We start from the raw sequence: 25,384 nt of genomic DNA, 5'->3' as shown, positions 1-25,384 counted from the left end.
TTGTTGCAATCCTGTGCACAAGATGTTTATCAGTAAGCACCAGACAGCCATGCAGAAGAAGGAGCCTTAATTCTGTCTGAGACAGCCTCTTATTGCTATTGATAGTTAGCATCAGTGTCCAGTCTGAGAAATGGAAGTGCTGCAGGCAACTTCAGTCAAGACACCCTATTGATCTACTGCTTCCTCTGTGTCCCTGAAGCTAGAGAAGAAAAATAAAAAGGGAAGGAGAAGCTTGCTGTATAAGGGGCAATGCAGCAGTCTATGTCTTGCCATCATTCAAAGGGGTGTGTATGTGCATGGATATTCCTGATATTCAGTACCTTAGACAACTGTAAATCACACGCACAGCCATGATAAATATAAATGTCAATGTGTTGGAAATGTCCTTTATATAAGAGGTGTCACTAGAACTACATTTTTAGCATGAAACATTTTTGCTGCTTTTTATTTTTCATTGACTTATTGTGCTTCTGTTATATCCTGTCTAACACAATCAATCTAAAGCATAATATCTGAGAGTCCTATTCATAAATAATACATATTTGGGTCATTTTCATTTGTATCCTACAATGAAGATTTACAAGCCAGAAACAAAACAAGAAACAATGTGTGGAATGCTCTTATTCAGTGGATAAGAATATATTACTGTGATCAATTAATCTGCTTTTCTCTGCATTAGGTGGACATCTTTATGGTACATCCATAAGGGTTTATAACTTGGGAGAGACGGAATCAGCTCTACGGCTCTAACATAAAATGCCTGTACTCAGAAGAGAGAAACTTTTCCAAAGTTTTTTTGCTTGCTTGAGGCTTTTTTCCCCCCATTGCTGTTGTTGTTGTTTTCCAATAGGAAATATGTTAATTTTGGCAAACTCAACCACAGCAATAACTTATCCATCAGCATAGTATGTTGCTCTGCCATATATTCTACCTCTCATGTTAAATGAAACAAGAAATTGACTACAATAATTCTGGGGATTTCCATAGTGCTGTTCATTCAAAGATAGTCCCATTTTACTACAACCACACAATTCATTCTACAGGAGGGAAGACTGACACACAGAAAGGTCCCAGCTCAGTTTTTAGGGCCAAAAATTACTAGGCAAAATTAAGTAAAAAGAAATAAGATCTGTGCATAGAAATTGCAGGAGGAACAAGAGAGGTGAAAGGAAGGCTCCAGTTGGTATTAGTTTGCAGTACAAGGACCTTCAGCCCCTGGTGCAGTCACCAGAAGGGCTGGTACTCTGATCTTGGGCCATGAGTAACAGCCCAGCTACTTATCAATTTTGCCTGCAGAGAAGGAGCAAAAGTAGTGAGTTAAAATCAGTCAGAGCTGCTTTAGGAAGAAAAGTCAGAACATGCAAGAACTTTGCAAGCAATATAAACTGTTGGGGGAAAGTGGGGGTGAATGGTGGGAACAAGGCTGGTCACGGTGACAGTGCCCCCATTAGCCTCAGAGATGCAGCCCAGGCTCTGCTCAGGGCTTCAGACTCTGGGCCTCAGAGTGGGTTATTGCATTAGTTTTTCAAATCTGGAAATTTGCTACAAGTGCATCTCAGATAAAAACTGAAATGAGTTTTGCAACTATGGCAAAAAAGCAATTTTACATTTCATAGGTGTTTTAAAACCCTTTTCAATAGAAAATAAAAATAACAGTAAGAGGAAAAAAAGGCTACATTTCCATTCTCTTTTTTATAGTTTGACGTTGCAGATGTTTCTGGGTCAGAGGTGAACATGTCTTTAGGTGTCAAAAGATGCAATAACCTGAGTCAAAAATGGCCCAGTCCCCAGAACCGTGACTGTGTGCCAGAATATCCCCACCTCAGAAGCTTGCTGGCAGCAATGTGCTCCAGGTGTCTTACACTATGCAGACCTGGTAGTCATTTTAATATTTTCCATGCTGATGTAAATGGACTTGATGTGTGTTCATCAAATGTGGGAAAATCCCACAGAATTGTGTGCCATCTGTTTATAGGTAAAAGGTCTGCTTTGCTGACAAGCCAGTGCAAAATCAGAACACAGAATGAAAGCAAGCAAGCTTTTGTTTTGTTATGGTTTGGTTTTATAAATCTGAGGCTTAATGCCATATTAAAAACCTAACAAAGTTCAAAGGTTCATTCTGTTTGGATAGCAGTACTGTCCTTCTCAGATGTGTGGATATTACCTAAGCTACACGGAGCTCTTAAATCTGCACCACGTGGCTACAGCTTGCAACCTAATGAAACCCTGAGCACGCACAGGAGTCAGCAGGCATGGGGAGGGTGCAAGGGCCACAGCTTGGGCAGCTGGGTGTCTGCACTGGGGCCCTGAACCAGAAGTCTCTGTGAAACACTAGCTGATAGCATTTCAACATGTGTGGTTGGCCTCAAGTGAGAAACTCAAGCTGAAGCAAAAATGGAAAGGCTCATTTTGAAAAAGCATCACCTTATTTTATTTAACGCCCAATACTGCATTTGGTTTTTTGTTAAAATTAAAGCCAGGTTTAATTCAATTAATATGGTAGATGCCAATCAAATTGTCCATCTTTATTATTTTGGTCTGTTTTAAACAAGACTGTTGGACAAAAAGCAGTTATGTCTGAGATACAATATTAAACGAAGGCTGTGGCCACAGAGATTTTCAACATCAGTTGATAGACATCGACCAGTCATCAGAAGAGGAATTTGAGACCGTTCTTGTCCTTTTACATTCCATGTGGAACACATGCTTATACTTTTCTACAGAGAATAGATAACCAGACCTGGGAAATTTATACCTGAATATGAGTCAGATGTCAGAAGATGATGTCAAAGTGTTTCAAAAGAGTATTTTCATTACACGTACCATGGAGTGAGTCTTGGGTGAAAGAAGAGTTAATGCAGCTGGAAGAGGAGAAAAACATCAGAAGAAAATAAACTGATAAAACAGATCAAATCCAGACATATTCAATCTAAAATCTCAAATGGGATTCAAGGTATGCTGGAAGGATGCTACAGCCATCCACTACAACGTGAAAAGAAGACAAAACAAAACCTCTGTAGAGATATGCTCTGGATGCTAACTCGGCAAGGTAGGTCAGTGTATGTCCATTGAGACAGGCCCTACTGCTTTTCACTGGCTGAACCCTGCCCCTAACGGCCCCAAACAGATATTTTAACCTTGCCAGCAGCATTGTATTGAGGTGTAGAAGTTGAGAAAGCTAGTGTGAAAGTGCCTGTGGTCAGCTAATTGGGAAAACAACCAGTTCCCTGCAGTATAATCTACCCCATTTGCCAAAAGAGACAAGTTTTATATGTTCAATCAGAAAAGTGCAACTCCTCCAGTAATGTGGCTGGGACATTTACTTTGAAAACTGAGGAATCTTATTTTCAAGGTCAAGCTGAGGTTTCCTGGGTTCAGACTAAAATACTTTGTAGGGCCAAAGAAATATTTACTGGGTTCTAGGGAGCAGGGAGTAGATGTCTAATTTGAACATATTTCAAGTCATCCTGGGAGGTCTTTTTGTTTTTACATATTTGTGTCTCCTCAGACAACCTTTTTTTTTTCCCCCTGAGAAATTAGAAGTGAAGAAAATTATGACATTTTTTGCCACTACATTTCAGTTGGGCCATTTCCTGCACTGAGCCAGAGAACCTGCATTATTTACACCCTCTCCAGGATGTGTTTCTTTCCAGTGCATCATATGAAACCATACAGACGAATTTTGTCCAAGGACTGCCATTCTTTGTGTTAAACTAGAAGGATTTTCTGTATAAAGCAATGATTTTCTTTATGGAACCTTTGACAGTGGGAGTGTTGGAGGGCCAATGATAGGTGGGGCTTCACAGGCAGTCATAAATTAAGCAGCAGCATTTTACAAATGAGCTCCATAATGAGTAGGTGATTGGAAGATGTGCTGCTGCATGCTGGAGATTAACATCCGAACACAAAAACTATCACCTAGCCCAGGAATGGCAGTAAAAGGTTAAAAGAAATATTCAATATTATCAATCATATTAGAAAAAAAAAGAGAGAACTTCTTACAGCTGCCAAAGGAGCTTGGGAGAATTAATGTGTTGGTGTCAAAAAGACTGAGAACAAGTGAAATAGGACTACAGTGATTGCCACAATCTTACTTGCCTGGAGAGAAAACATTGGACATTCAGTTTAACTAGGCAAGTGCCAAGGATCCTCTTGTGGATGCTATGGAGTGGCTTTCAAATATCAGAATTCACACTGACCCCCATGTCTGGTACTTTCTATGGTTTCAGAATTGCTCATTAAGCCAGGGAAACCTCCAGTAAGATGTGATGACCTGAAAACAGACAGGAACTAAAGAATCAATGTTTTAAGTAAAACAGCAATTATAAAAAGATCTACAGCTCCTTCCATGTAATCAGGTAAATTAGCAGGAGTGGCATAAAGCACCTAAATCGGAGAAAGAGTGGAGAAAGGGGGAGTGGGGGGAAAGAAGGTCCCTTGGGAGATATCTGATAGGATGCTTAGTCTGTGTAGAGGCCAAAAGGTTAAGTGAAAATGAGATGAAGGAATGATCAGATATAGTCAGATCAGAGACAGTTAAATAAAGGAAAGTGCTAACCTAAGATAAATGTGAAGAAACGCCCTTGTGCTGAGTGTGTTGGTGTGGCTGTTCTTCAGCAGGTCAGGAACAGAAGAGGAGGAATTGCCAGTTCCCAATCTACACCAGTCCTAGTTGAAGCACTTCCCAGCAAAGAAACAGGAGGGATAAGGACATAGGCTAAAGATTCCTGTCTGCTACTCCAGCAGTGTGAAAGGATATTAAAGGGCTTCTAATTACATCTACATTTTTTGCAGGTCTCTTTTCACTGCTGGTGTGATATAAATTATCCTTAGTGATGAGAAAGTCAGGCCTGTGCCATCTGTGGTTTTGGTCAGAGAGAAAGATGTTGTTCAAAAAATATCAAAACAAAAATACTGAGAATTACTTGAAAGCTCCAAACTTTGTTGGGTGGCTAATGCTTTCCTGAGTCAAACAACTTTCACTAGAAGGAGTTTCCATAATAACAAACAAAATCTGGCTGAAAGAGGTGCTTAATATAGCAAACAAATGCTTGGAATACATTCTATATAAAACTTCATCAACTATTTTGGTAAATCATTCTTAGAATACTCAGCAAAAAGGACCTGAGATAACAGAATGCACCAGGAAGCTCAAGAAATATCTGTCGTGACCAAGTCTGGAAATGACCACAAGCATTTTGTTCAAAAGCCTTTGGTGACTTACAGCCTTAGATTTCTAAATGTCAAGAGGAAAATTTGAACTCTTAGACACATAATTTAGAGCTCAGTCTTTTTTTTTCTTCGTCAGGAGCTTAATTAACATATACAATTGGACCTGGGAATTAGGAAGTAGATGAGTTGAATTCATCTGCTAGGTGTTAATGCCTGGGGATACCCCAACAGGATTCCTGAAAACAAATTTTTGTACTCTCCACAATTTGGCGTTACAACTCTTTGAGGTGAGAGAAATTGTGTGTTCTCCACAAAGATTTTGGTTAGGCCCAGAATTCCCTAAATCCGGATGGACTGCTGCCGAGGAATGCTGCTGGTCCAGGTAGCCCGGTTTGCAAACTGGAGATTGAGATGCAGATTGAGCTCTGGGTGGGAGCCCGAGACAAGAGGCTGTGAAGTGCCAACACTTGGGAAAACAAAGGCACGAAGATGGGGGATGCCAGGCAGCGACTGGACACTGAGACACACAGCAGGAGCCGGGAATCGCCGATCTTTTGGTTAACAAAGGAGACGGGTGACGACATGGAGAGGGGGGCGGGAGCCGAAGAGTGAGATTTGCATGTGGAGAGAAGGTGAGGGGATAAAAGGCATAAAAGTCCCGGGGTTCCTTGGTTGGGGTCCTCCTCAGAGGCACCAGCTCAGGCTGCTCCTGTGTCACTGCGCCGGGAAGAAGTGGTTTCACGGAATGAGACATCCAAGGCTCTGCTATGGGAGACCTGGGGACGAGCCGGTGAGGAAACCTGGTGTGACTGCGAGTGGGGTGTGCAGGGAGAGGAACCCATCGGGTCACTGCGGCTGCTGCTGGGAAGGGGCGTCGGTGCCGAGGGCAGTGACAGTCTGTGCCCTTGGCAGTGTGACTGCCAGGGAGTCTCCTGAATGGTCACACTGGGGAGCTTCCTTAACACTTCTTATCTTTCAGTCTAATACAGACCCCACATATATTTGTCAACTCTAAGCTACAACGAAAGAAGTCTGAGTCTGTAAATGAGGAGTTTCAAATGAAAGAGGTGGCTGAGGCATTTTGACCCTATTCAATCAAGGTCAGGTTTCCTCTGAATTATACCTGTTTCCTTGTCTAACATTTTAGACACCTCCCAAGTGTCTATTGACAGAGTTTATAAGTGGCATTACACAATGAAGAAAAAAGAAAGCTGCTCACAGCTCCCCTTTTCCCCATGTGTTACAAAGCAGAGTTCCAGAGGAAGAGACAAAAGAGTGTTTGGGTCCCAGTTGTGTGTGCCTATGGGAAAGGAGTGGTGAAAAGAGGCCAGCAGCTCCTAGAAACAGGGAGGGGAGGGGAGGGAAGAGCACAAACCAGCTTTATGAGCCAGCAAATGATGGATGGCTAAATGCCAATTTAGAGCAATACTTAGAATGGAGATTATTAAAGGTTATTTTACTTTTAATTTTTTGTGGTAGGTGTCCTTACTTCTTCCTCACAGAAACCCTTGATTTTCACTTGCTAGATACTTAGATGTGCTTGTCATACCCACAAGGTGATTTCAGTTCTCTGATGCCAGGAAAGCTCTCCGCTGATCAAAACACAGCTGCACAGGCTCACTGGATCTATTCATGGGTGCCACACGACCGGGGTACGTCTGTCTATACCTGTGAAAATAGATGTAATTAATATAACAGATATAATACGTATATGCAAATCTAGATGCTAAAAATGACTTCTAGTAAGACAAGGTTTTCATTTGCCAAACCATATCAAAGTATCTGAATCATTTCAGCAATGTACAATCTACACTTGGACTACTGCTGCTGCAGTGACATCAGCACCCTTTTATTCTATTTTTTTTTACAATTGAGCTTGTTTTTTAATGAAAGATCCTAATGAACACAATTTCAAAACATTCTTTAATTAGCTTTTTCCAGGCTGTCACCTCTCTGCAGCATTTAAAAAGCACTTTCCATCATTTCCCACAAGTTGATTTGACATAGGATCATAGGACTATACGAATTGCTATTCACTGGGCACTGATCTTATGACTGGAACAATGAAGGAGCAATTTTCTATCTATTTGATATAAAATTCCCTCAGTGTAAGCAAGGAAACAGAATATTTTCTTATAGATAACCTTTTTGTTCATTATAGAAATACATATCAACTCCTTTAGTAACAAATAGCAGGCAATTTCTTCAGAATGTTTTATTAATAGATTTTGTATTACAATTTTACCTTCTTCACTTTGACATTTATTTCTCCTTTAATGAGTCAAAATGCCTAGCCAAGAGCTCTTGGCTTTAAGTATGATCTTAACATCAGCATATTAACTGTCACATTCAGGCCAATAGGGTTAACTTATCTCTTTGAGATCTCTGGAAAAAGAACCAAACACTCCGATTTAAAAAAAAATTGATGTAAATGGAAACTTCGACTTTAGTGGCACTGGAAGACAACAATGCTGCTCCATCATCATCTGAACATTCAGTATTATGGTTTTGCTGCCAAATATCCCAAATATCTGTGATAAGTGCCTCTTCTTGTAATAAAAGATACTGAACAAAAAGCAGTTTAACTGAGATTTTGAAGTCTTGGATTTGCAACAGTCCATTCTGAACCCTTCATTTTATTTCCTTTTGTATTGTGGAGGCAAACAATAGTTGTAGCTTTCGTCATGAGCTCAAGCAGTACATTTTAGCAGACTGAGCTTTAGCACATGCAGATGGGTGTAACAATTTTTTAAAGGATATTATAAATCCATCTGTAAGGAAATTCATGTAAGAACAAAGGAGCATTTTTTTCATAATCATGGGTAATTCTGAGCAAAGTTTCAATGGTTTCTCCCAGAAATCTAGATGAAGCAATTGCAGACTTTGATTATTTTTTAATTCTGACTCTTAAATCACATTAGTATGGGTCCCATTATCAGTGCAAGATAAATCAACTGCAATAGATTTTCCGTAAATACCCTGATTTTGTCTGCTAGAAAAAGGGGCCATACACAGGTTTTCTGTGGATTTACTCTTTGCTCATTGGTGACTGAAAAGCCATTTCTACCTTCCTTAGTGACACAGAGCCAAAACTCACAGCTCACTGAGTGTGTCTTCTGGCTCAAACGTTACCTGTGTCAGGGAACCTGAATGCACCCCTGAAGACTGGGTCCACCAAAGTGTTTCTTTATTCAAGATGTCTTTTAGTGGTTATGGTATTTCTGACTTTTTTCTTGTGAAACCAGGAGATAGTGTTAGCTTGCTTCCCTGTTTGCCTGTATGAGGAAGTAAGAGAAAAAAACATAAATTCATTTAAGAGCAAATGAAATAATTCCATCTGCCTGCCTGATTTGACATTTTCAACTCAGTTTCTCCGGTGAATGCTCTTCCCAGCAATATGCACTGCTTAAATGCTGGACATATGCTACAATAATAACAATTACAAATAATTACTCTAATGGAATGAACAAATAATGCCAATTGGTTGATGTGATGATGTTTCCACGACAAACTCCAACTTTATGGAGTTGTTCATTTTTAAGTCTAACAACTTTCTGATAGCCTTTGAGAGGCAACAGTGTGACTTGACCACCTCAGTTCATAAATCTGTCCTGCTAGATGCATATAGTCATGGACTGTGCTCCTACTTAAATCAAAATTTCAATCAACACCTAATGCAGGACTAAGTTTAGGCTAACTGTAAAGACATGGTCATAATAATGGAGATTTTCTGATGAATACTTATTAAATAATTTCATTGTCTATTTCCTGAAGTAACTTTAAAATAGAAGTGTTGGTGTGCACGTGTACTTTGTTACACACTGTCAAATCACAGTCTGGTTCAGGACAACACTTCAGCCTGCTGTTAACCTCATTAACCTCAGACATCCAATAAATAGACTTGCAGACACGTCGAAACTTAAACTTAAGTATCATTCGGAATAGAAGCGTTTTACTGAATTGAGAATTAAACTGAAGGCATGCTCTTAATCCACAGAAGACAGAGCTTCTTGCTGAAGTAATATGTAGGTCTGTGCACAAGACTAAAATATTTGATATCATAACGCTACTCTTGGAATTAAATATCTGTGAACCTAATTCTTAATGTTTTCAGACCAGATACTATTTTTTTTTTGCATTTTGCATGTGATTTTCTTCCTTTCTGCAACACGAGTGTAGAGAGAAAGGAATTCAAGAATCATGCAGCAGACCAGTAGTAAACTTTTCAAGCCTGCTGACAAAAAATCCCCAGGTCCACTGAAATAACAGGCACCAACAAGTTTGTGATGATTCAGAAACATCTACACCATATTCTGTTAGGAGGCATGGGTGATCTTCACCCACTCTGGTATAAAGACACACTAATATTAAATCTGGGTTTACCCCACAATTTGCTGCCACACTTTCCACTCTGCAGCTGACCTGTGATAACTCTTTGCTCACAGAGAGAGGAAGTCAGAAGCAGACCTCCTGCAGGGGCAATGTTTCCACAGTCAAAGATTTTCAGAGGAGAGATCAGTGCTTTGTTAAATTAGGGACTTAACACAGGAAAATGACTGGGGAAGTCACAAACCAAAAGCATGGCTAGTTTTTGTAAAACTAATCAGACACAACCACCAAGGGGCCAGAGTTCTGTACTGGACATTAACTTACCAAGTTGTTTCTCCATGCACATTTACTGCTTCTTGTAGCCCATGAACTGTTTTCTGGAGGAGCACCCTCCCCAGCCATTGGTCTCTTGGTCAGACTTGGAGGCCGGGCTGTATCAAGGTGTTCTCTGTTGTACAGTCATCCCTGCTGCCTGATGTCTCTAGAACAGGCACTTCAGTGCAGCTGCTCAAGCTCACAACTTTCCTGCTTGCTCAGAGAGGTTCTTCACTCGTGTTTCAGCAACAGTGATATCACTGCTAGAGTATGTCAGCACTGACATCTTGGAAACAGAGAAGGAAAGGAGACAGGCTGGAAATGCCAAGATTAAATAAAACCAATATGAGTATTCTTATCACCTTTTGACAAAAGGCAGCAGGAATTCAGAAACAAAGAGTGTCTTGCAGTTCCACTGATTTGGTACCTCAGTGAGTTATGGCAGTATAAATGGTGTCCTGGAGTATTAAAAAAAAAGCATCAGACTGATAACTTCTAGTTAAGTGCTGATCAGCACTTAGTTAGGTCAGAAAATAGAGTTCTGTAGGTACTTCAGCAAGTCAAAATTTTAACCAGTTAATATATACTGTGTAAAATATTGGGCTTTTAAGTTGTGGGATTTTTCTGTTTTGTTTTCAGACTTAAATTTCCAAATATCTGACAAGTTCCTAAACCTGCTTGTAAAAGTCCCCAAATTACAAGACAGTTGGATAAAAATCTGTTCATTGTAAAAAGGGAAGGAGAAAGGGTAGGGAAGAAAAGGTTTGTTGATAAGTTTGCTGCACTATTAAAATGTTTAACCACAGCCTCGACCTCAAATCAGCATACATGTGAAGTTCCTATTTATTAGAGTATATGAAAAAGTATTCACCAAAATGTCTTGTTTTTGAAAGAGATGCACCCCAGTAATTATGGTGTAAGACTAGATCCATTTCTTAGGAATATGGAAAAGTGAGTGATAAACACTGTCAGGCATTGTGCTTTGTCCCATTTAAAGAACATACTTCTGTTCAAAATAAGCATTAAAATAAAAGTAGAGAATGGAAGAGGGAGACATCACAGAGGCATTTATCATGCTGAATGTAAGCCCACACTGACTTGCCTAAATCTATATAAAGGCCTGCAAGTGGCTCTGAAAGTGATGGGAACCCATGCTTCAAACACATGTCTTGAAAGAATGTCAGAAATCTCGTTCCCCTTTTGGCTGCGGTTACAGATGCTTTCTCCGGACTGCGGGCTCACCAGTTTCACTTGTCTGGAGTACTCAAAAATACATTTTCCCCTGGAAGACAGTCTGCACATGCTTACAATAAACATTAACCGAATCAAATGACTTTCACTTCGGGATAAATACTTTCAAGTAAGTCTGTTAGCGACACTCATAGTAAATTGCTAATAATTAGTTTTTCCAATCTACTTGGGTGGTACTAATGAACACAATCACTCCTAGCATATTTATACACAGGATAAATCCTGCCTCCCTCTATATGCCTGAGGAAGACCCAAGGTAAAATGGATATATTTTGCTGCAGGAACTCATGGGAGCCACTTTAGGTCAGGTGGGCAATCCTGCTGGTTTTGTGTGTCTCTGAACTCTGCTGGCTGGGCAACAGCCAGGACAAGCCACCTGCTCACCGTGGATATCTGCCCTGGTGCTGGGGCTGGAGCAGTCTGCAGCCTTCTGGGCACAAAATATGTAAGTTACAAAACATGGAAACTCTCAGCCCTGCAAAGCCAATGAAACTACATTTTCCTATAACTGTGGCTTCCTCTTTTTGCAGGCTACCCGCTGGTAATGGCTTGCTGTAAATTACACAGTGATATCTCTAGAGATGGGAAATTCTTTTCTTATGCTTGTGAAAGTATCCCAACATGAAGTGGTCCGCTAATGGGACATTTCAGGGTATTACCGGAAGGAAAACAGTCACCAATACCTCTCACCACCCTTCTGCTAAGCCAAAATACAGAAGTATGAATTAGAATTATGTCTATACCACAATTAAAATAACCCCAAAACTGTTACCTTCAGCAATTTGAAGTTGGTTACTGGAAAATCCCTAGATACAACTGAGAAAAGCTCCCAGCAATTTGCTCCACCAGCTCCTGAATGGTACTGAAATGCAATCCAATTATTATTAGAAATTATGTGCTCTATTTTTGTAATTTTCTTAACAACTCTGAACAGCTAAAGAATTACTGCAGCAGACCATAAGACCCAGCTCTGGCTAAGAAACCTGCATGCATTGCATAAAATGTATGATTCTACAACTCATTAAGTCTAATTTATGGCATATGTAATTAAGCACCTTTGAATTGAACCTAGGTCTCTAGAGATAATAACACTTAGAACTTATATAGGGCTTTTCATCCTCAAAGTGCTTTACAAACATTAACTAATTAACAACATAATAAGAGATGAAAGGCCAAAGTACTTACCCATAGTGCTGCATAGCCTCTGTATAATTCAGATTTTGATGTTTTTCAGTGCAAGAACCAATCTGGGTGCACAGAGAGGATTTACCAGTGGTCCCCTTCACAATCAGAAAATGACTTTGTGCACATCATCTCTCTGAATTCCCAGAGTCCTTCTCTGCTATTTATTGCTGAGTCAGGAGAGACAGCTCCCAAATGTGAAGGAAGGTATGGAAAATGACAGCCCACAGCAGTTTGAGGGTATATGAGTTTTTGGGGCTTCAGAGACAGAGTAATGGGGCCTAATGCAGAAAGGGGTTCCTGAAGAATTCACTGCGCAAGATTTCTTGTATCACCTAAGTCCATATCCTTCCCACGGGAAATCTAATAATAATTACACAAAGTCTCTGGAGATTGGCTAAAGGATCAGTGAGAAGGCCTTACTTCAGCTCATATGCATTTTCCTGTAAATCCTACAATGTTTTTTTCCTGATTTCTGCTCTTCTGAAAAGTCTGAACTATCTAGCCAGTGTGTTTGTTAGTTTTGGGGTTTTATTTTATCACTTGGTCTAATTTACACACTGTCTCAAGAGATCATGTACCTTGAGACAGCCTTATTATCTGAATGAATGCTTTCTTGGTGATAGCAATGCTGCAGATGTTATATCAGGTTACTTGAATCCCCCCCTGAACATTCCTAATGCAGAAAGATGACAGATAAAATAAAAGGGGAGCAATTAATACCGAGAATTTTAGTGACCAGTGCTTCAGACATCAGCCGGTGTCAGTGATCATTTTCCTGAGCTCAGAATGCTGCCCATTGTCTGTGCACATGCTGGGCTTGAGCATCACCTGTTCACCAGCAAGAAGGATAATGGTTGTGGTGGCAGGATCTCTTGTCCCTCCCCAGACATTGCCACTGTCCCCGTGGGGATTCTACAGTGCCCCAAAAACTGAGAGTTTGGGGACCAGTGGAAAAACGTGGCAAGCATGTAAGGCAGAACAATGCACATGTACCTGCCTAACTGAACCCCAAAAAATATCTCAGAAACAACCACAAATGACTCAGCAGCAGCAGTGCAGGTGGAGCCCCATCAGAAATTAAAGAAAGTGCAACATACCATGGACGAGAAAATAACATGCCTGTGGAACCAGCAGGCTTTTGTGCTTCCCCACAGACACACAGTCCACAACAAATCCTGAAAGGTAACAATCTCACAGGAGTAATGCCTACAAGAGATCCTACGATAAACATAGGGTCTAATCGAAAGCATTACGATTTTTAAATGCACATGTAGAATAGAACTGTCAAAATGTTTTATCCCTAAATTGTGAATACTAACCTTCCCATACTTATTATATAGCAGTACATTTTAATTTTCCTGGAGCAGAGTTGAATAAAGCAAGCATCACAAACACAATCAAATGGATATTTGAAAGAACTGCTCTTCACAATAGCTGTGTGTCTGAGCAAAGCTTCAAATGTTGATCAATTGATTACCAAAACCAAAGAATACATTTCCCAAATGAGCTTCTGTGAAGCACTCAGTAGGGTCAGAGAAAAACAGCATAAAGTTCCACAGAACAGCAGTTTTCTCTAAAATATTTACAAATGCAACTTTCTACTGCTTTCCTGGTTTATAAATTTAGATCTGCACAGATCTAGAATGAAGAATAAAACACTTCTGATAAATCAATGGTTTGATTCAATTTCAGTGTGGCAAATTCACTCAAATAAAGACTGAAAACAATGTGAAATTATCCAAAGGTATACTTTAAATCTTATAGCAAATCACAGTCTCACTGGTACAATTGCTCAACTGACTTTCAAACCTTTAATGAACAAAATAATGGCAAAAATATAAAATTAACCCTAACTGCTAGTGTTCTATCCATCTTCCATCTCCAAAGAGTTGGTTTCTGCTGCTGCTGGGTTTTCCTTTCCTGTGTCAGTCAGCTTTGCAGAACAACTGTCCACCAAATGCACATAGTTTTTGTCTAGTGACTTTAACCTAAAAAACAGGATGAAAAAAGGAAAACTAACTTTCGACATGAAACAACTCTATTATTTGCTTGAGCTTTCTTATATTTTATCCTCCTTCTGAAGGCAGGTTTTCTTGTACCACCTCTTGCAGTAGCTTCATCTGTTACACTGTGCTGTCCTCACCATGATAAATCCTGAGCTGGGGTGAATATTCTTCAATATGCTTCCTCTGTAGAGCAAAATTCAGAGTTGTTAATGAACAACCAAGTTCTCAGCACCATTCTCTTTACTCCCCCATCTCTGGAAGAGGCATTTGTCCTGAAGGACCCTGTCATGCGCCTGCTGTCCTAGTCTGGAAATTTATATGGGGAAAACCTTATAAAGAACCCAATTTTTTTGACTTAAATTAAAATTTTGCTCAGCAACAACTTAAAATATCAATTGGAAAGCCTCAACCTTCAGAGTTCCTGACATTTGATCTTGATATTCTGACTCTCTTAGGATGCAGATTTTACAGCACTTAGTCTTTCCCATGAGCTGCTGCTTTACTAATAGAGAAAAAACCCACCCACCCACCCACAGCACATTATGCCCTCAGTAATTCTTAGAGTAACAGAGGTTACACTGATCTGCAGGATTTTTCTCTTTTCTAAACAAATACCTTTCTGGAGAAAGCCTCTATGCTGAAATCCTCTTGGGTAAACAGAGAGTACTCCAGGACTTACTGCATCTTAAGCAAGTGAACAAATATTTAGCCTCATGACACTTAGGTGGTTCACTCTCTATCTGTACCTTTGTTTCATCTTCCACCTGGAAAAGAAGCATGGCTGAAGGAACCTGGCAGGAAAAAAAAAAAAAAAATAAAAGAGCAGAGGACAAAAATGGTGTCTGGCCAACTTTAATACAGAAACCAGAAATGTGGGAGATCAACAAGTTGTAGGGAAGGGATATTTTGTCTCTCCTTATATTTTTGCAGATCATTTCAACAGAGCTTCGACAGGATTTAGCACCTATTGCCCCATGCAGTGAGGTAAGGAGGACTTTCAAGGATCTCACAGACAACACAGAAAACTTCCCGTCATTCTGTATGTCCTCAGGGTGCCAAGGGAGATGTCCCAATTTCTGTCTCTCACTTGTATATGCTATTTTCCCAGAAACGTACCATGAACATTCACTCTTTCAGCAGCAGCTGGGTGGGAGAATAACATTTTATTCTACTCTGTCCTTGTTTGCCAGTTAATGAAAGATTTTGTGAGGTAAAAAACAGATTTTTTCTTCCAGTGCTGTTATTCTCATAATGCAGATGGACTTTTTGATCCTTCACTTCTGTATTATGTCATCCTTCACTATCTCAGTCAGCTCCTAAACTCAGGAGGAAACAGCAGCAATTCTGCCTCTGGATCTTATTTTCATGTAGGTCTACTAAGCACATGGATATCCTTAGCCTTACAACAGGTGATTTAATGGTGTCATCAATCCCATTTTAATCCTAAAGAACTAAGGCACACCGTAATTGCTTGGAAAGGAGGCTGGGCACCAAACTCAGATTCCCTGTTAAACTCTTCAAAGTTCTTTCATTTTCTAATACTTCAGTTTCTTCTTTTTGCTCCAAAGTATTTGCAGAACAGGTACAAAAGGTATTGGAGCAAAAAACAAGTCAATGAAAGCAATTAAATGAAAGTATTTAAAAAGCTAATGGTTTTTCTTCTTCCATATGACTTTCTATACAAGAAGGCAAGATGAGGTTCTTCCTGTGCTAGCAGATAGCTGCAGCTCTGCAGAGTTACTGAAGTGCTAATATTGATCAGGCAAGATGGACCATGTTACTGAGGCAATTGGTCAGGCTAAAGCAGCGATGGCAGCACATGGCATATTATGGATGGCTAAAGTGGCTGAGGATATCTATCTTTCTGTCTATCTACCTGTTTTCCAAGATGTCTATCATCATTGAACTTCGCCACCAAGGAACAAGGGCAGCACTTAATCATCAATAGATAAATACTGTTTATGCCATTAATTGGGGACCAGTCAGATTTTCCTTGTTTGTACCTTTGCTGCTCTTTTTTTTTTTTTTAAGCTCCGCAGTTGTGAGACAGTAGCATTTTCTCACAGCCTGTATGTGTTGTTTTGGGACTTGTGTCAGTAGCAACAGCACAGCTCTGTGTGTCTGCCAGGGCTTTTTCAATCGAGCTCCTTTCCAGAAAAACAAAATTGCCAACAGATGAGGATTACAAAACTCCAAACCCAGCACCTTTTCATAATACCTGACACAAGGTTTGGAAGCAGCAGCAGTGTGCCCAGTCTCTGCACCTGCCCCTTCACCTGCAGCCACAAGTGTCTGAATAGCAGAGGGAGCTTCCCAAGTAATATCTGCTGTAAACCCACAACTTCCATGGCTGCATTTTCTCTGTAGTTAGTATTCAGCAAAGAGACTGCAACAGTGCAGGGCTGTGTGTTTGCTGGCACTTTTCTTGTTCAAAGCTTTTGACAACACTTTACTGAGGCATATAATGCTGCCTTGAAATTGGCTTCTAAACCACATCTTGAGAAGATGAAACACGGGCTCTTGGCTGGGTGTTTTTGCCCTGTGCCATGGCTTGCTTGAGGCAGAAAAGCACCCCATCTCCCCCTTCCAGAACTCTCAGCTCAGGTCTCATCAGTCTGGCACTGATCATGAGATTCCTCTCTAATGTAACAGGTTCTCTCTCTCTTTTCTTTTTTTTTTTTCCTTAATTTTTACATTGCTATTTACAAGCTCTGGTACATAGATTTTATCCTTTAGTATTTAGGCTCTTACATGGTTTTAAACTCTAAGGAGAATTAATTTATCATTACACCGTCTTACATTAAAAAACATCTTCCTGGGGTAATGTTGGGAGTAATCATTGTGCCCTCTTGTTTTTATCTGAAGTATTCCAAAAGGAGAGTTAGTTAGTCTAAATTAGGCAACGGAGTTTTTTGCCTTGACATTTGGGAGGTCAAATTTTGCCTGTGACTGTCAACCTCTCAGAAGAGGAGATGGCATTTGGAGTAATCCAGAACTCCTGCAGAGTTACATTACTGTGGCAGCCAGATGAGTAAATCTAGGCTGAAGATCTATTGGTTCAATTACTGCTTGGGGTCAGGACATGCCATAAATTATTAGATATGCAAATGGAAAACTCTGACTGTTGATGAAAGAAAGATGGATGGATTTCTTAAATACTCATAATTAGTGCAAATTCTAACTATATAAAGTGATGTATAGCTATTTGCCTGTAAAAGATTTCTGTTCTTAAATTTTACCTGTGTGCAGGTAAAAGTAATTTTTTTTGTTTTGTTTTATGTGCATGTCATATTTCAGAAATAAACTTGAGAAATCATTTGGAGGTGTGTTTTGAACTTCTGCAATGCCCCTTGGTTTTTGGAAGCAGTTTCAGGAAAGTTCAGAAGATGGTAATTCTCATTGTGATCTCCCTTACCAGAGGGTAAATCTGCAGCACTGCTCTGTGCTCTGTGAACACACACTGACAATGTATTTGGGAGGAGAACCATTTCCTTTGCCTGTGGAGGTAGAGTGTGCAAAGCATGCCACAGACAAGCCCAGGTTTGTGTATCTGCTGTAGAGTGAATGAGCTGGCACACGACAACTTGACCTTATCACAACGTGAACTCTGTGGCATTTCATGAGATTTTTGTGGATAGGAAAATAAAATGCAATTAAGATATTACTCTACCACACCTGTTTTTGCTGTCACTTAAATACATTATTTATAGTCTTATTTCTCAGTGTGATTAAAGTTAGAAGAACTTAGCCCTACTTTAGACATGTAAGAAGTCTCCTACATCTATAAAAACTTGTTGAATTTCTCTTGCGGATTCTCTGTTTTGGGAGAGAAGTTTTTACTACACGTAAGACAAAATGATTATGAGAGTGAGAATAACATGAGCTGTTCAACGCCACCTGCTGCTGCAAGGGGAAATATATTCCCAGAGGCACCTTGGCTGAGAAGGAACAGATGCAGAACCACTGGAAAGCTTGTCCTGCTCGATAGTAATTTTGCAGAAATGCATCACAACGCATGAGGGAATACGCTTTCCCAAAACTGATGCTGACTTTCCCAAGCAGTCTGTGGAAGCCCAGGGAGTTTCTAAAGGATATACAGCGTCACTCCCTGGATGGTAACTTCTAAATAATTTTCATTTCTGTCACTCTGGACAGAATGGTTTCCAACGCTACTTCAGGCTTTCTGAAAGCTCCTATTCACTGCCCAAATATAAATCTCTTGGCCACAGCTCTTGCTGTCATTATTACTATTTTAATAAGAGTTCACATGGTGGGGTTTGAAAACTAGACAGCAAATTGAAAGTTACTCAGGTGTTCTCCAGGTAGAGATCAGAAATTAGTTCCTAACATGCAGTTTATGTAACAGAAAAAAAATATTAGGAAATACATCTTGGCTATTTATAATATATGCTAGTTTGAGACAGAAATATTCTCTATTTATTTAGCTATAGAGCCACCAGAAGCAATGGAAGGTAAGGACCTGCAGCTCACCTTTTGTACCTTTGAGAGGAAGCCAGTGATGTTTTGTGGGTAAAAGTGATATTTTGTGCAGTGGTTCAACTGAGATGATCTCATTCAAGCATGACACCAATGTAATTTGGGAACAACTCCTTGAAGCCAACAAAACTGTACAGGGAGAATTACAAAAATGAGAGCAAACAATCAGTTTTTAAATCTTTTCCTATGCAATTCTGACAATCATTTTAAGTTTGTAAGAAGGCTACATAAACAATTCAATATGTATAATTCATAATTTCTGTGTGGAAATGCTAGTAGTAAGGAAAAAAATATAACTTTTAAAGTCTTTAAAAGAGGTTTCATTTAAAATGTTATCTGCTAAAACTGTTTTTTTTAATATTCATTTTGATCATAATAGTTCTGCTCTGAATCAATCATGAAAGTATCAAAGTTCAACCAAATTCCATTAACCAGACAAGGTACTAAAAAATGGATGAAATTTAAGAGAAATACCTGACATAAAGAAGAAAAATAAGAAACCCACAAGCAATGACGAATATCATACCTTAGTTTATATTAAAAAAAAGAAGTTTAAAAATCCTATATGTGTTTGACATAATTTGTAAAAGAGGAATCCAGGAAAATTCCACCTTGGGGAAGTGAAGAACTGAATAAATTCCACTTTTTGTGTGATTTCTAAACAAGTGTAAATTCTCCTTATTGCTGTTCATGTCTTCAGTGTTCTAACGAGCATGGTCACTTGGTACAGGCTTTGGGTCCGTTTCTGTAGGCTGATAGGTTTTAGGAAAGAATAATGCTAATTTTACAAAAACATCACTTTAGACTTACAAGAAAGAAAGATGCTGTAGAAGTTTAGCAGCACATTTGTAATCTTTTGTGTTCTTTATTTCTAAACCCTCATTTTCCTCTTGTGACACTCATTTAATAAATTTCAGTTAGGTTTGCTATATATAACTGTAATTTTGTACATTAAAAACCATATTTTTCAGTAGCTATATTACTTTGTGGAAGAAAAAGTTCTCTACTTAACCTTCTGGACTTGCATAAAAATGTGGTTTATTGATTAGCTGGTAAATATTTTTAAATTTTATAATGATTTTATTTCTATGAAATGGCACAAAGGGTCCATTCAACCAACTTTTGTCTCATTCATGTACAGAGATTTTTTTTAGATTGTGTTCAGAAAGGGAATTCTTTACAGCTAACTCAAAGTACATTTTACTGTCTGGCCCCTTCCCCTCAGTTTGCTTATAGCCAATGACAAACTAATGATAATCTATTGGATGTGCTGTCTCCTCTTTTATTGCTTTCTTCTTTACTACCTTAACAGAAAGTTTGTAGTTAAAACAATTTTTACAGCTTTGACGAATGGAAGCAAATTCATATTTCTAGAACTTCAGCCAGAAGTAACTATATTTTCAGCAGTTGAATTTTCATTAAAATTTACAAAAAGACCTCTGCCTTCACTGATTTATTGTTGCATTAGGTAAAACTACACAGAGTGTATAAAATACTGTGTTACTCCACTTGTCTGATCTAACATGTTATCAGTGATTGCAAGTACATTTTATAACCCCAGCTGCTGAATCGAAAAAAAGGTGATACAAGCATCAATCTCCAGGATAAAATCAGAGCACTTTCTACCACGATTTGACCTTACTGATGCCTTTGGATAGTCTTACTTGTCTAAGTCCTTGCAACAATTACCAGGGGACAGTTAGAAAATGCAGCTTTAATGGTGCAGATTGAAATTGTTAACAGCGTCAAAGACTTGCACACTAACCCCAGAGATTTCCAAGCACAGGAAAAATTTGAGGAAACTCTGATGCCACTGCGGGAATGAAATGGAACAGGGCTGCAGACACCAGGCACAGATTTTATTTGTACTCTTTATTGTCTGCATCCCTGAACTCCACAGTGTCATTAGCAAATACAAAAAGCTATAAATAAAAAACTTAGACCTCAAGATACAGTTAACTCCAGCTGTAGTTGCCAAATCTTATTTATAGCACCAGGAGACACAGTTAATTACAGGTCACAAAAATGTTAATTTCTGTCATAATACAAGTTATAGTCTATGAATGAAAAAGCTTCTTTTTGTACCAAAAATGGTTTCTTCTAATAGAAGTCCATTAATTTGAAAAACCATCTCTCTTTGTAGACTACAGAACAGGAAAAGAAAGGATAAATGTGCCTTAACAATCTATTTCATGGTTCTAAATATAATAATATTCAAATTAAAATAGCAAATCCCATCAATATTTCCAAAGGCAAAGTACTGTAAATAAATAAGAATTAGAGATGATAATAAAAGACTATTTTGCCCAGTTTGAACATTCAAGTTGTAGCTGCTTATTATTAACATTAAATATATTTTGAATCAGTGTTTTTAAAATGTTAAATCCTCATGATAACCAAAAGTGAATAAAAAGATCCACCTTATGAACAAACTTAACTGTTTCCCCCAAGCAAAGAATCACCAATCATTTGAATGATTCTGAAGTACATGGGATAAGTATTAAGACAAACCTTATGTGAAGGATGGAGTTAATTATACCACATAGAATCAGATGCTGGTCACTCCACAACTTGTAATTTATTTTCCCCTTATTTGCATTTAACTTCAAAGGTGTTTCAGGAAATGTAAAATAACATTATTTGAGCAGTTACAAAGATGATACACATTTAACTTCAAAACTATGTTTCAAACTCTTAAAAATAAATTACATACAATTTCAGGAAATAACACACCATTCTCATGCAACCTGTAATCGTTGCCTCAGAAATAGTAAACTCATTTCTGTTGGGGAAATATCACAACTTAGGGCAACAGTATTCATCTGGCAGGTCTTATAGAGATACAAGAAAACAGTTGTGTAATTTGCATCAATAAGCTAATCTAAATTCATAGTAGAGTCTACTCGGTTAAAATGGTCATAAGACTGTAACTTCATATGGAAAATTAGCAGACTGGTTTGAATTAATACATCCAACCCCTACTGCAGAGCAGACAGTCTCTTCAGTAAAATGGGGAGGGCTGCAGCCTTCTACAGCTTGTATTTATCATCACAACTTTGTTTCTTTATCTTTTCTTTTTCTGTTTTTTCTTTCTTTTTTATTTTTGTTGTTTTTGTTTTGCAGGGAGAGCTTCTTTTGAGTTTGAGTCCTTAGGACAGGTTTACAATCCCTGTGCATACGAACATATCTAAAATTCCAGCATCTAGGTCAGTACTGAGCTTTCTAAATACTTAACAAACATCTTTTTGTATCCCTTCATGTCACATTTAATTGTCCATGGTGAAAGGAAGGGCTAATCAGAATTCAAGAGAAGTACTCTAAGACGTGTATCTTTCCAACCTGAACTATCCTACGATCTTGGGAAAGCATGTAAGGAAAAAAGCAAGTTTTTATCACATTTAAAACATCAAAACAAATGAAATAATTCAAAAAATTTCATGATTAACTACTGTATGGCTTTTATACACCAGCTCTATAAGAGTGAGGTGCACTGAGGCACATTGAGGGAAAAGCTCACTTCACAAATACCTCGCCCCTTCCAGAATCCGGCCCAGGAGGATGGTATTTGAGAAGTATTAAATCATACACTGCTTTCACAAAATTATTTCAGTACTTGTGAAAAAGATCTGTTTTCTATTCTCTGTTCCATGGTTTCCCCAAATATTCATAATATCTGTTCACTCTCTGCAGTTGCCCACCACAGCTGGTCAGGAACGTTTGTGGGGGCTGAGAAAAACACAGACTTGCTGTGCACTCTGCTTCTTCCCAGCAGCAACACACCCAGTGTAACTCCAGCTGAGGTAGTTTACCACACTGATACCAAGCCTAGGGAGACACATTGCTGAAAAATAACAAAAAGATCCACACAAACAGCTGAGAAGGTGCCTGCAACTACCAAGCCCTTTGGGGTAACTTACACCGGGACAAACCACACCAGAGTCACAGCCCTCAGCTCTTCCTAAGCTGGTGTCTTTCTTGGGGCTGCTTCCTTCTGGGAACCATTCCATTGCATGTAAGCTACAATTAAGTCCAAGTTGAGTGTAAGCACCTCTGAAAGCCATCCAGGAAAGCCTGGGCCCACTGAAGCCAACAGGAGCTTTCCATTTGTTTTCAAAGATGCTCTGACGTCCCCAGAGGGAAAAGTTCTTCACATGTTTCTCAGGTCCACATTTGATCTGCAAAACAGATCCTTTGCAACTGAGATCTCTCTTATTTTGTTTAATGTGGCCCTATCTAAATGATGATAATGCAAATCCAACTGAATATGATTTGTTGGAAGGTCTGTCATATGAAAAGTGTTAAAGTTCCTTTTCATAGCTGATGTAAGCTTTCATCTGAAAATAGGTATCTTTAAGAACATATCTGCACAAAATGCACTAGGATCTTTTCAAAACAAGCTTATAAAAATGTAGATATACTCCACAAAAATTACAGCAGATTTTGTTTAGAGCAGTCTTGCAAGCAGGAGGCTTGTGGCCCCGCATTTGCAGCAGTGGTGCTTGTGCATCCGTGCTGGGTTGCACGGCTGGGTAGGAACAAACAGGAAGGTAAGGTCCTCGCCTGGCAGAGCTGACAACTTCCATCAGGGTGACAGTCTAACACAGAGTGACAGCAGTGGCTTTCAGAAGGTAGGAAGGGCAACAGCAAACAAAGATCAGGGGAAAAGTGATTTGCAAGAGCACTGTTTTGAAGGGACCCAGGTGAGCACACTGTTGCAATACCTTAAGGTTGGTTTGTTTGCTTTTTAATTTCAGGAATGTCAAATTCAGATGTGACTGCCCAGATATCAGCAAACTGATGCAAAGAGGAAGAATTTTGGTTTGGAATGGAAAATGACAGAGCAGGAGGACAGGAAGAGCATCTGGTAGGAAAAGCGGAGGGAGAAAGGACCTAGAACAGCAACATTTTCTCTCAGGCTTGGTAACATCTGTAAAACATCGAGGCATCCTAAATAAAGTGCTGTTGGGCAAGTGCTTGGGAGTGACAGGGATGGGCAGGAATGGCAGCAGTACAAGTGCATACATATCTTAATGAAGTCTTACACCGTTTTTTGCCTTTTAGAGCCTTTTAGAGAAATCAAAGCACACCATTCTTAGAGAGCCAGTTTGGCACAGCCTCTCCTTATGTAGGAAACCACTTCTATGATCTCCTGCAGGTATAGGAGTGAAATTATCTGCTGCAGTAAATTCACAAGTTTAGCATTCCTTGCTACTGTGACCAAAGGTTAATGTTTTGCTGCTTGACTGAATCAAAATCACCAGTTGCCTATTACATATTTTTGTGGTCTTGCTCACACATTTGACTTCAGCAGACTTTGAGTAGTCTAATTCTCTGAGTGGTAAATGAAAGCCATGTATGTAAGAGATTAAGTTTTGTTACTGCAGAACAAAGCAATTCCACAAATGGTTTTCTCTCGTAGTTGATTGGGTCACTGAGGGTAGCTCCAGCCAGCACAGGCAGCTTCTGGCTGCAGCATGCTGGGTGACCATCAGCCTGGTGAAAACACGGAGAAGGAGGGACTGCCACAGTCTGGAACAAATACCTGACTTCAGGGCTACAGCTTCTTTTGGCACAGATGGCTGTGTGCAGCAGGTATCACAATGCGTGGTGCTGTGCAATAGCCATCCCTGACACAGATGAACGCAGAATAAGAACATTAAAGATTTTTGGGGAGAAGAGGAAGGGGTTTGGAGTACTATCTCATTTCAATCCACTTCCAAAAACTACAGAAATTGAATACTACTTTTAAAAAAACTAATCTAGATGCTCAATAACATCCCACAAAACTTTACTTTATTTTAAATACTCTCTAAGATTTGAATGGAGGCCTCTTTTACAAATTTGTTCAAAAATGAGAGTAAAAACCTGACATTTTTTAAATTGATATTCTATTGTATGGCCATGCTCCTACTCAGAGTAACTAACTGGATAATTTAGCCGTAGAACTGACCTGAACAATGTTACTCTCTTGAAAGTTCACCTTTCTGTCAAGTTGGCAGTGAGTGAATTTGAATGATTTGAAGCTGTCCTTGCAAAGTTGTGCCTGGGCAGGGTCATGGAAAGCAGCTGTGTGGGGCACAGGGTGGAAGTGTCAACCAGAGATGTTCCATTTGAGAGCACAGGTCTGCGAGCTTCCCACTGAACTATAATTTACTATGCAAATGCCAAAATAAAAAGAGCTAAGGTTTTTTACAGAAAATATGGTGACACTGTGTTAGCTCTAAAAGACGAATAATGGGAGTCACTGAGGATGAGGAGGTGCACTGCAAGTGCCAGAAAGCAAGCCTGAAAGGTAGAGGGAGCAGGCTATTTCTCTTTGTTATCGAGTGAAATGACTCCACAAATATGACAATAAATCACTGCAGGAATCAATCTGAGTGGAGGCAACTGCTCCATGCTGATAATGCATCAATCAATATTTAATGTTTACACTTTAATTAATCTGCACGTAGGAAGCATTCTTTCAGTGACAAAAAAGTGATGAGAAATAAAACACCTTTTATATCAAACAGAGACGAATGGCTGCCTATCTGTGAGGCTTTGATTGGGCCCTCAATTGATCATTGCAGCCTCTTTCGATTGCACCAGTGTGCAATGTCACATTTGGGTACAAAGCAGACACTGTCTCT

The 25,384-nt window shown here is 39.3% G+C and overlaps 1 long non-coding RNA gene across 1 annotated transcript in view; it reads right to left on the bottom strand.

Annotated features, from left to right (window-relative positions):
* Positions 1-891: 891 nt before the first annotated feature.
* Positions 892-25,384, bottom strand: part of LOC116450157 — a 262,062-nt gene continuing 237,569 nt past the window's right edge. Inside the window, exons 6-11 of the long non-coding RNA XR_004242699.1 lie at positions 18,750-18,884; positions 14,874-15,049; positions 14,355-14,441; positions 9,826-14,240; positions 8,305-8,447; positions 892-6,840 (exon numbers count right to left, since the gene is read on the bottom strand). This is a non-coding gene — a long non-coding RNA (uncharacterized LOC116450157). The remainder of the gene's footprint in view (positions 6,841-8,304; positions 8,448-9,825; positions 14,241-14,354; positions 14,442-14,873; positions 15,050-18,749; positions 18,885-25,384) is intronic.

Source organism: Corvus moneduloides, chromosome 12 (assembly GCF_009650955.1).
Source record: "Corvus moneduloides isolate bCorMon1 chromosome 12, bCorMon1.pri, whole genome shotgun sequence".
NCBI lineage: Eukaryota > Metazoa > Chordata > Aves > Passeriformes > Corvidae > Corvus > Corvus moneduloides.
The sequence above is the reverse complement of the archived record's forward strand: the minus strand, read 5'-3'. Positions and strand labels throughout refer to the sequence as shown.